The 11,809-nt window shown below is 35.0% G+C and overlaps 1 pseudogene; it reads left to right on the top strand.

The window, feature by feature from the left end:
• Window positions 1-7,363: 7,363 nt before the first annotated feature.
• LOC116871649 lies at window positions 7,364-9,302 on the top strand (annotated as a pseudogene).
• The last annotated feature ends 2,507 nt before the right edge of the window (window positions 9,303-11,809 follow it).

The following is an 11,809-nucleotide window of genomic DNA, read 5'->3' as shown; positions in this document are numbered from 1 at the left end:
GATCAACGGGAACAAGATGCTCATCAATCTAACTCGATCAAACTAAATTCTCTCCTTCCAAGAAGCTCCTAATCTGCCCACCCCCAACCCCTCTTTAACAACTTCTCCGAGAGAGAGAATAGGCTGACCTCAGGGTAAAATTTTCTCTTATCAACTCTCATATCACATCACCTGTATGCACTCTTCTAATTTCCTCACGTCTCTCTTCCCTAGCATCATTTATTTGTCTTTATAAAACAAAAGTCCTTTTTCTGCCTGATGTTTAAGATTCTTCCAGATCTTACTGTGGGGAGAAGTCCCCCTGTTGCAATGGTCCTCTCCCCCTTCTCTAGTGTAATAATCCATTCAAAGAGTCTCTCCTTTGTTAAGTCCAGATTTGTTTTTGTTTGACAATGCTAATGTTCACAGCTTCTTCTAATGTTAATCACGTTTGATTTGCACACACAATAAAATATGTTTTGTTTGCGATGCCCTTGCCAACAACAGAATCACATAGTCATAGGTTTATAAAATGATCTAGTTAAAAGAAAACTCAAGCAACGTCTAATATAATCTTTCACTTTTCAGGTGACAAAACATAAATCAAGAAAATGAGGTATCTTGACGACGATTACAGAATAAGGAATTTGAAAGATAAGGTTTAGAATCTTGACATAATGGCCCTTGGTTTACAAACCACCTGGTTTATATTTAATGCCCCAAATTTGTCAAGGACGACATTTAATGCATTTTGCCTATAGATTCCAGAATTAATCTTTTTCGCATTTATAAAAAGTGTACTTACATTTGCCTCTTTTTAAATTCTGGCCCTAATCCTATTATTCGTAATACTTCATAGATAGCCAGCAATGATTGCACAATCACACTCTAAACTATTTATCAGTCATATTTATAATCCTCAGTGTCAGAGGTTTTAATTCATTTAATGTTTTTCTTCACTTGTCATAGGCAAGAGGTCCCTCAATAATAAATCTCTAACACTTTCCAGTTTGCAAATTGTTCTCTTTGACAGATAAAAAGCAATATATTACATTTAGTAGTCTCTTTTTTATTTAAGATTTGCCTAAAATAGTGAGTATATCCATTTTCACAAATGTTCTTATTCTTTTGGATATATTTTGCAAGTGCTGACTTATTTTTGATAATAGACACAGCGGAACTATTATATTTACCTTCTATTGATTTATTTTTTCATAGTTAAGTATCCTTTCTTTACATACTTAAAAAAATGCATGTATCCTTGTTAGAGAAATATCTGAGCTGATAACACTGCTTGTTTTTTTATTATTATTATTATTATTATTATTCCTCCTTCACTTACTGAAATGTTAGAATTTCAATATAAATCTCCCAGTAAGATCCTTCGCCAGGTGCTCTTCTAAGCACCTCATGTATTTCAACTCATTTAAGCTTCACAACAAACCCTTAGGATATGAACTATTATTATCCTTTATTTCACAAATAATGCAGATGGTTATATCATTAGAGGTCATATGGTTAGAACTGGGTGTTCTTCATCACTCTGCGACATCACCTCCAATATCTGCAGGTCCTCTGTATTATTATATTCTATTACCACAGAATTGTCCATTATTTTAAAACTTTAAAAAATCTCCTTTTTGACAGAGTGAAATAGTAGATTAATGCTACTACTATAGTAGTAGAATAGCTTATAACTATGCCCAGAAAGTTCATACTTTTCTCTCCAAATTTTTCATCACTACTCTTCAGTAGGCAGGACTTCTTTTTGCTAAAATTAAGTAAAAATTGAAGTTCCTTGGTTATGTTCCCAATCTTCTGGAAGATGACCCTGTCAGCAAGACAAAGAAAGAATTTATTACATGGTTTTATTAGATGTACAGTTGGAAGAAAATGATCCCTTTCTAAAACCTTATCCAAATACACTCTATCACCCTTCCACTATCATTTCATTGATTTAGAACCAAATCAAGACCATTGTTGAAAATTTTATCTGTAGAAATAAAAGCCATACATTTAAAGGTAAAAACTTCAAGTTGTTACTGGAGTCATAGCAGTTTAGATAAGTGCTGCAGTTCTGCACTGAAAAGGTCCCTATACAGCTGGGGATGGACCATATTAAGCCTGTGACTGGTTGAGATAAGAAACCAGCCAACTTAGGAAAGAAGAGCCACAAACTGGAACTCATGTTCATTTCAGATAGGGAAGTGAGAAAGCAGTCCTCACAGTTTCGCCTGTCACTGCATATGCATACTTTTGTTCTGCCAGAATTATAGGCTTTCTCATTTTGTTTATAAAGGACTCATCAGAGTTATTTGAGATTTGATTGTAGGTTTAATGACCATAATTTACCATGATCCAAATGACTTAGCAAAACATATTTTCTGAATTTAATTGAGAAGTATTTATGTTGTTCCCTCTAGTTGGATCAAAGTATACTGACTCCAAATTATCTAACCCACAAGTAAGGATTTAAAGAGATATTTTAAAACTACCTATATACATGTCTGAATGTATGCCCCAGATCAGAAATTCTCTTCACCTGAAATAATACCATGAGCTTGACAGAATGTGTATAAACTGAATAAGTACAGCTAACAGATACCCTTGCTACATTCCATCCTCCATCTAAATTGTGGATTTTAGTAAATTTTTATATAATATTTAAAAGAAGAAACTGACAATCTGGAAAAAAAAAAAAAACAACAACAACAAAAAAAAAAACTCCAAGAAAGCAAAGCACATGGACAAGGTCTATGATACCATAATAAATGAAGAACAGTGGAAATTGCATTCTGAATAAAGGGATATTTAGGAGAAGAGGATTGAGTCCATAAAGTATTTGAGAATTCCCATAAAGAGTGAGAATATCTGTTCTATGCTTTGGTAAAGGACATATTTAGCACTGAGAATTAGGACACCATAAAAAAGAGTATATAGGAATGCCTGGCAGCTACAGTGGGTAGCCCACAAAGATTTGAAAATGAGGTAAATAGGAATCTTTTTTACCAGACCAAATATAAAGCTAACACATATGGGATCATTGCAGATCTGGAAATTTCTATCAATGGAATAAAATATTTCTCATGATAACACCAACTTTGACGGTAAACTAATTACCTGTACCATTACATTAAAGAAATTGATTAATAGAGAGATGGTTAGTAAGCAATAGAAATCAAAACAGAACATGAATCACAAAAAACTCTTTGGATTCTTATACTTTAAAATGACATACTTCTAACTTAAACATATATGAGATAAAAATAATTTTGGGCTCACATTAGTGGGAAGATTAGATATGGCTCTAATTTTAATAAATACTGGACCCTGGACCTCAAAGAATGTTAGCAAACCTCTTAATCCATCTACAAGCTCTGTTTGTCTATGAGTGCCTAATGCAATTTTTTAGTACTGTGAATTTATTGAATGTCAGAAACCTATGTTCTCTAAGCTTAGAAACATCAGAAGAAAGACAAACTTTTAATATTTTTTTTCTTCAAATACCAATCTTATAAATTAATCAGAATAATGTTTATTAGATTTCAACCCCTGCCCTCCCTTGGACCACTGAGAAACAAACAAATAATGCTGGGTATACATCTGAACTAACATAACACTCTATGTTAATTATACTTCAGTAAAAATATTTTGTAGGAAAAGTAACATAAGCTATTAATATTACATATCAAAATCTTCCCATACATAAAGAATAGCATTTATGGTCCCTGAGGTAAAAGAAAAAAAAAGAAAAGAAAATTTGTAAATTAATTCATCTTTTGTTTAGTAAGCTTTAAATAGTGAACCTTCTGGTGTTACAAGTGATTTTTAAAATTTAGGTATTTTTTATAGCACTTGTAAGTTATTTTTGGTCTGGTTAGGACCCTGTTTGTGATATATGTTGAATTTAGCTTAAAATGGATTACATCTATTTATATAGAATATCATCATGTAATTTTACTAATATTTATCATATTTCAAAATGAAATATGCAATTTCATATTGTTTGCTTGCTTTTTCATTTTGTTTGTTTGTTTGCTTTTTCATTTTGGTGACCCATATAAAAAAGAAACACATTGCCAGCGTGTAAATTAAAATATTTAGATCATTTTATGACCTCCTTTTTTAACCACATAGTGAAACCTAATCTAGGCAAACACAGTAGATAAGGACCATAATTTTATTTATATATGAACAAAGATGATACACAAAACTCTGATGTACAGAACTTGATAAATTTCACCCTCATTTACTGCTGAGTCACTAACCAAGTATTTGTTAAGCACCAAGTTTGTGCTATGCACAGTGATAACAATCAATGCAGGGATTGCTAACCAGAAAAAGCCCTGTCTTCAAGTTACTTAATGATTAAGGAGTGGAGACAAACTGGAAACAATACAGATTCTGACCAATTCTGTAGAAATGAAGATCACACCTATTGTTTTAAAAGGGAGTGAGGACTTCAAAGATTTAGATGATAAGAAATCTCACTGACAAATTTCCTTCTGTATGGTTTCATGAAGTAACACCTTTAATGTCACACCTCTGAAAATAAAAATAAGAATATAAGCATGACACATTGTTTTTGTTTGTTCTCTATTTTTTTTTTTTTGAAGATTTTATTTATTTATTTTACAGACAGAGATCACAGGTAGGCAGAGAGGCAGGCGGGGGTGGGGGGCAGGCTCCCTGCTGAGCAGAGAGCCTTATGTGGGGCTCAATCCCGGGACCCTGAGATCATGACCTGAGCTGAAGACAGAGGTTCAACCCACTGAACCACCAGGCACCCCTAAACATGACACATTGTTAAGAAGAAACTAGAGTGGTTTGTGTTTCCTTGAATAGACCTATTATTTTTTAATGCAATAGCTATGAAAAACTATAAAAAAAAAATTTCTTCGTTAGATTGCCCAGTCCCTGTGACTGAAGCCAGACTGAAAACAACATTTTCTCAAGTGGTTTTATATTTAATTTTTATCAACTGTGATGAACACAGGATGTTGTATGTAAAGGATGAATCACTAAATTCTACACCTGAAACTAGTATTATACAGTGTGTTAACTAACAGGAATTTACATAAAAACTTGGAGCTACAAAAAATAAACAGAACAAAAAATACATCAGAGATATACCTTTTCTAAATTTTTTTACTCATTGAGCAAAGTTATGAGATTGAAAACCTAATTGACACAAATGTCAAGGAGTATGTGAATATTACACCCACTACTTAAGACAAATCCGTGGCAAAAAATCTGTAGTAATTATACTGACTAGATATAGAAGATACAGGTATCTGAGAGCTTTCATGTTTTTATCTTTTTTTTTAAGTGTAATGATTTGCAGGATCTCAAAATTAAACAGCAAAAGGAAATTAATATGAACATGCAGATTCAGTAACCAAAACAGATGTGCTCTGATACCTTAAAAAATTGCTTCCCACAATTGTTAGAAATATACAATGACAGAATATTCTAGTGATAAATATGTATAATCATTTTTAAAGATTGAATATTTCATTCTAGGAAGAGCAAAACGGTGAATAAAAGGCATGAGTAGGGGTTATCACTCTTATTATCACAGTTTTCTAAATGATATTTAAATTAATCTTAGTAGCTATCACCTCACTAATAAAAAGCAACATTACAGAAAGCTCATAGGAATCGAGGGTGTTCTAAAGTTGGATTATCATAAATGTCTAAATATATTTCAAGTATAAGACAATTCCCACTTTCCCAATGAGTAGACCCCCACCAGGTAGCTTCTTGTGCAGTTTGATAATGGAAATTTTGAGTAATTAAAAATTTAACAACAAACAATTAAGGCGCGATTGTTGATGTCACATATGCATATTTTAAATTGCATATAAGTTAATGGTTAGAAATATTACCTTTTTAATAACAAAATTCATGAAGAAAAGTGTTCGTTGTTTTTTGGATGACTAGAAGCATTGAAAAACATGACTGTGTTTTTTTATCATTACAGTCAATTTTGAGTCATTTAACTCAGTTTCGAAAGCAAGTTACCCTTTATTCCCCTAAGCTGACTATGACAATGCGCTTCCTGAATACCTTAGGGATGTAATCACTAGAAATTTTATTTCAATTGACATTTTATACCACATAATACTTGGGTAGTTTTAGAAATTATTATTCATTTCAATGTGTATATTTGTGATCTATAAAATTTAGCAGTTGCTCTTTTGTTGATCTGTACTGTCAGTTTTATTAGTTTTTGATGGTCTTGCATATTTTAACTTCCAGCACTTGAAATTGTGGGGTCATACTTTGAAAAAGAGTTACCAAAACACAATTAATATATTTTACCTGTTTTCTCCCTCTCCTTTTACTGTCTACTCTCCCTTTTTCCCTCTCTTCACTTCTCTTTTCTCTCCTTATAACTAATCGCTACTGTAAGTATTTAAAACTATCATTGAATGGAGCTATATCAGCCGAAACGCTAGTCTTGCCTCAACGTATCTTTATTCACTTAATAAATGTTTCTTCACTAATTATGATGTGTACTATGTGCAAGGCTCTGTTCTAGGTGGGGTTATAAATGATTAAGATAGAACAGAAAAAATACTGCTGTCAAAATTATTTGAAAATTACCACATCAGAATTAAATAAACTCAACAAATATTTATTGATTTATATGATATTATATATATCCATATATACACACACACATACATATCCATATATACACACATACATGCACCTATATATACACACATGCACATGCATACACAGAGAAACACATACACATAACATACAAAAAGTCTTGTCTTTATGGAACATACATTATAACAGGTATTTGAAAGTTGTTTCTTTTAATTAAAAAAGCAATGCTTGTTTTTTCCTTTTATATACTGCATTTATATTACATTGATTAAGATATGATTATATCTTTATGTAAAAATAAAAATCATATAATTATTATTTTAATGTTGACTAATCATTTATGATTAGATTTTGTATCTGAGTACAAAGAACTTTCACTTTACTATATGGACAAAAGAATTTTTCATATATCTGTGCAAAAAGCAGCCACAGTCTGATGACATTATCAAGGATTATTTTGAATTTTTGATACAAACATCATTAGTAACCACAGAGTATATTCTGTATATATTCAGCTCTTTAAAGTGAAGACAAAATAAACAGAGGTTATAGTCTCTGATTTAAGAAGAGGTAATTTTAGTCTAATTTCTTATGTTAAAACATAAAGACAAAGTGTCTCCGCAAAGCAGGAGAATGGAGTTTTACTTTCTGCAAAGTTGAATGGGAGGTTTCCAGACTCATCCTGAATTAGTGTCATCTTAAGGAAGCTGAGACTTCACTGTTTTCTCAAAAAGTTCAAATGAAGCTTTTTCGCAATGTGTTTGCCGCCAGAACACAGGTGTCGTGAAAACCACCGCTCAACCTAAACCAGAATGGGAAAGGAAAAGACTCACATCAACATCGCCGTCCTTGGACACGTAGATTCGGGCAAGTCTACCACTCCTGGTCATCTGATCTACAAATGTGGTGGGATCGGCAAAAGAACTACCGAAAAATTTGAGAAGGAGGCTGCTGAGATGGGAAAAGGCTCCTTCAAGTATGCCTGGGTCTTGGATGAACTGAAAGCTGCACGTGAACGTGGTATCACCACTGATATCTCCCTGTGGAAATTCGAGACCCGCAAGTGTTATGTGACCATCACTGATGCTCCAGGGCACAGAGACTTTATCAAAAACATGATTTACAGGCACATCTCAGGCTGACTGTGCTGTCCTGATTGTTGCTGCTGGAGTTGCTGAATTTGAAGCTGGTATCTCCAAGAACAGGCATCCAAGAGCATGCCCTTCTGGGTTACACACCGGGTGTAAAACAACTAATTGTTGATGTTAACAAAATGGTTTCCAGGGACGCCTGGGTGGTTCAGTTGGTTAAGCCGCTGCCTTCAGCTCAGGTCATGATCCCGGGGTTCTGGGATCGAGTCCCACTTCGGGCTCCTTGCTCGGCAGGGAGCCTGCTTCTCTCGCTGCCTCTGCCTGCCTCTCTGCCTCCTTGTGTGTACTCTCTCTCTCTATCTCTGGCAAATAAATAAAATCTTAAAAAAAAAAAAAAATGGATTCCACTGAGCCATCCTACAGCCAGAAGATATACGAGGAAATAGTTAAGGATGTCAGCACCTACATTAAGAAAATTGGTTACAACCCCAACACAGTAGCATTTGTGCCAATTTCTGGTTGGAATGGTGACAATGTGCTGGAGCCCAGTGCTAACATGCCTTGGTTCAAGAGATGGAAAGTCACCCGTAAAGATGGGAATGCCACTGGAACCACACTGTTTGAAGCTCTGGATTGCATTCTGCCACCAACTCGTCCAAATGACAAGACCTTGTGTCTGCCTCTCCAGGATGTCTACAAAATTGGTGGTATTGGTATTGTCCCTGTGGGCCAAGTGGAGACTGGTGTTCTTAAATCTGGCACGGTGGTCACCTTTGCTCCAGTTAATGTTACAACTGAAGTCAAGTCTGTTGAAATGCACCATGAAGCTTTGAGTGAGGCTCTTCCTGGGGACAATGCAGGCTTTAATGTCAAGAATGTTCGTCATGGCAATGTGGCTGGTGACAGCAAAAATGACCCACCAGTGGAAGCAGCTGGCTTCACAGCCCAGGTGATTATCCTGAACCATCCAGGCCAAATAAGTGCTGGATGTGCACCTGTGCTGGATTGTCACACAGCTCACATTGCTTGCAAGTTTGCTGAGCTGAAGGAAAAGATAGATCGTCGTTCTGGAAAAAAGCTGGAAGATGGTCCCAAGTTCTTGAAATCTGGTGACGCTGCCATTGTTGATATGGTTCCTGGCAAGCCTATGTGTGTTGAGAGCTTCTCTGACTATCCTCCTCTGGGCCATTTTGCTGTTCGTGACATGAGACAGACAGTTGCTGTGGGTGTCATCAAAGCAGTGGACAAGAAGGCAGCTGGAGCTGGCAAGGTCACCAAGTCTGCCCAGAAATCTCAGAAGGTTAAATGAATATTATCCCCAACACCTGCCACCCCAGTCTTAATCAGTGGTGGAAGAACGGTCTCAGAACTGTTTGTGTCAATTGGCCATTTAAGTTTAATAGTAAAAAAGACTGGTTAATGATAACAATGCATTGTAAAACCTTCAGAAGGAAAGGAGAATGTTTTGTGGACCATTTGTTGTTTTGTGTGTGTGTGTGTGTGTGGCAGTTTAAAGTTATTAGTTTTTAGAATCAGTACTTTTTAATGGAAACAACCTGACAAAAATCTGTCACAGAATTTTGAGACCCATTAAAACAAAAGTTTAATGAGGAAAAAAAAAAAAGCTCAAATGAAGTCACAATAATGGTATAAAATTGTATAACTGAGTAAAAGAATAGTGAACAAAGCATGGGAAGGAACCTCAGAAGACAAGAAAAGCCAACACAATTTTGAAGATTGATAAATGTTAATATCATCAAAGTAAAGGATGCTGAGATCTATCAGTACAAGAGTGTGAAGGGAGCCAATCAAGATCAAAAAGACTTTGAAAGCTCCAATCACCTAATACTTGGATTGTGAGGACTATGAGAGGTTGGAAGGAAACAAAAGAACTGATTGAAAATAAGGTACAGGAAATATTTAAACTCCCACATCTCTCCCCAAACCAGGAAAGCAGACAACCCTGTCTCCACCCAAGCAGGAGAATGGAGTTTTACTTTCTGCAAAGCTGAATGTGAGGTTTCCAGACTCATCGACATCAAGTAGGAATGAGGTAGGGGTGAATTTTTACTGAGGCTAAGGGAATTAAGTTTGAATCTTCATTCTGAAATATCACCAGACATTTCAAAAGCAATTCTAGAAGTTAGGAAACAACAGATGAATGTTTTGAACTTGAGAGGGAAAATTATTGCAAAAATTATAATCAACTCCCTAAAGTATTCAGTTGGTAAGATAATGCAGTATAATCCTCACCATAAAAATAAGCAAGGTTCAAAAACTTAAACTTAGTAAATTTACCACTGAAGTTGTTATTAGTGTAAGGTTAAACCTTCACATCTCCCTGTTGAGAAGTACTATGTTCTCACTGCATGTTCTAAATGTTCTACATGTTCTAAAGGCCCAAGTGCTCATTAGATTCACATGATGGTGTTTGTCTGCTCTGCTCCTTTGACCTTTGTCTGCAAGGTCAAAGGGTTGGTTCTGTGTCCACAAGGCCATTTAGACTGTCAGGACTGAGGAGGAATTCCAGTAAATACAAGTTTATTTGCTGCTAGTTTCATTCGTTCCCAAATGGACCAGGAAAAATAAGGATAATGGGACCATCATCTGTCTCCCTCCTGTCTGTGAAAAAGTTCCCTGCCCTTTCCACATACCACATTCCACCTTCCCTCCATTTAGATCTTCACTCCCAGAAGATAAGAACTGTAATGTGCTGCATTTTGAAAATAGAGCTGGGTTAAGGACAGGATTTGCTCACTATTTTTGGTATATGTCTAAATGCATTTTTACAATGTCTTATTTCTGAAAATGAAATGCTTCAGCATGCAAATTCTCAAACCTAATGTATCACCAAAACACACATGTTCAGGATACTACTGTGACTATATGCTTTTCTAAACAGGATGTGAAATAGTCAACCAGAAATCAATACTGTACAAGAGATCCAACACAAGAGAGAGAGCTTTAAGTGACATGGTTTCACTTATTTGTGGAACATAAGGAACAGCATGGAGAACACTAGGAAAAGGAAGGGAAAAATGAAGCAGGGGAATCAGAATTTATATATATATGTATATATAATATTATACACACACACACACACACACACACACACACACACATATATATATATATATATGTATGTATATATATATAAACTGATCTAACAACATCCAATCCAGACTGGAACAGTGGGGGAGAATGATCAAGGAGGAAAGATACCCCTAACAAAATAAAAGTTATATTATCCGATGTGTTTTGCCACATTAAGTGGGGATTATGAGGCTCCAAATCAGACTGGAAAGCTGGAGAAAATAATATTCACAGATATAAGGACAAATGAGAAAACAAAAGGATGTCAAGATTATTTCTTCAAGAGAAAACTATGAGATGTTCAAGAAATAGTATGTAAACATACTAGAGTTTCTTAGTGCAAGTAACATTTACATGATCCAAGTAATGTATTGATTCAACTAGAAATTGTAGTATAAATATGCTGGGAAGTTGTAGAGAAAGAGGAGAGAGAACGTTTGAAAGCATGGATGAGAAGAAGGTAATTTTAAGAAAACAACATCCTCATTTTCTATATTTGGAAATTAATAGATAACAAAGGACATGAAAACATAAAAGTTAGTAGATTACATATTTTTTAAAGATTTTTACTTTATTTGACACACAGAGATCACTACAGAGATCAGAGTAGGCAGAGAGGCAGTCAGAGCAGAGAGCACGATGCGGGGCTCAATCCCAGGACCCTGAGATCATGACCTGAGCCGAAGGCAGAGGCTTTAACCACTGAGCCACCCAGGCACCCCCAGATTACATATTTTTAAAATATGGAGGCAAGTAAAGGAAGAAATGATTAAATGAACTGAGAGTGGTTGACTCTCACGAGTGTGATCCAGGAGTGAAAAGAATTTAGAGAGCAGATTTCTGAGCTTGGTTATAAGGCTTGAGGTACTATTAACTTTTAAATTATGTACATGTATTTCAGAAAACAAAACTGAGGACTCATAATATTTAAACATTAGGTCCATCAGAAATAGTAGAATGAGATTCAAGATCGTTAGTTTTACTACATTACTTCGGAACTCTTATGTTTTCCTCTATTTTTGAAG

This window comes from Lontra canadensis, unplaced genomic scaffold (genome assembly GCF_010015895.1).
Source record: "Lontra canadensis isolate GAN:19392208 unplaced genomic scaffold, GSC_riverotter_1.0 scaffold27, whole genome shotgun sequence".
Taxonomy (NCBI): Eukaryota; Metazoa; Chordata; class Mammalia; order Carnivora; family Mustelidae; genus Lontra; species Lontra canadensis.
Note: the sequence above shows the minus strand (reverse complement) of the source record. Positions and strands in the feature narration are given on the sequence as shown.